Source organism: Triticum dicoccoides, chromosome 4B (genome assembly GCF_002162155.2).
Source record: "Triticum dicoccoides isolate Atlit2015 ecotype Zavitan chromosome 4B, WEW_v2.0, whole genome shotgun sequence".
In the NCBI taxonomy this organism is placed as follows: Eukaryota; Viridiplantae; Streptophyta; class Magnoliopsida; order Poales; family Poaceae; genus Triticum; species Triticum dicoccoides.
In genome coordinates this window covers 573,773,638-573,774,455 of record NC_041387.1, presented here as the reverse complement: position 1 = coordinate 573,774,455, position 818 = coordinate 573,773,638, and positions in this window count along the sequence as shown.

The following is an 818-nucleotide window of genomic DNA, read 5'->3' as shown; positions in this document are numbered from 1 at the left end:
ATATGATTCAGCGACGAGTGACAAGGAATAATAATTCTTCAGTTCATTCATTGGTTCATATTGATTTACGTACACGGTAGTATAAGAAGAACTGCCCTTTAGCATAAGAACTGATGCAATGGGGTATATGAACGTTTTTTAGATCAAAGGAGCCTCCAGGCAAAATAGAGTATGTTTACAAGAGGAAACAAAAACAGCCATGCTAGAATGAAAAGAACCTTAACTAGGGAAGATGCAAACCCTCTCACACCCAGCATCTACCCACTACAGGAGCATCACATACTGCTCAACTCATCACAGAAACAGAAAGAGACTTCTCTTTTAACAGTGAAAGTCTCATCACATACTTAAACTTTCTTTCACAGAAACAGAAAGAGACTTCACTTGAAACGGAGCTAAAATTTTAAGCCAACAACTGTTCTATAAAATTCATAGTGAAACGGAGCTTCAAACGTTCCAAAGAAAAACAGTGTTTGGAGGTTCAGTTCATCCATAATGGATTGCATGTGTTGCCTCAGTTGACTTATATAGGTTGCAAAATCTCCTCTCCTTTCTCAATGTTCGTATAAAATGTGGGTTTCTGGCACTGATTCATCTCAAGAGCAAAAAATAGAAATTGCTTATTTTTTTCACAATATAGACGAAAAGAAAAAAAAATGTGTTGCCTCAGTTGACTTATATAGGTTGCAAAATCTCCTTTCCTTTCTCAATGTTCGTATAAAATGTGGGTTTCTGGCACTGATTCATCTCAAGAGCAAAAAATAGAAATTGCTTATTGTTTTTCAAAATATAGACGGAAAAAAAATGTGTTGCCTCAG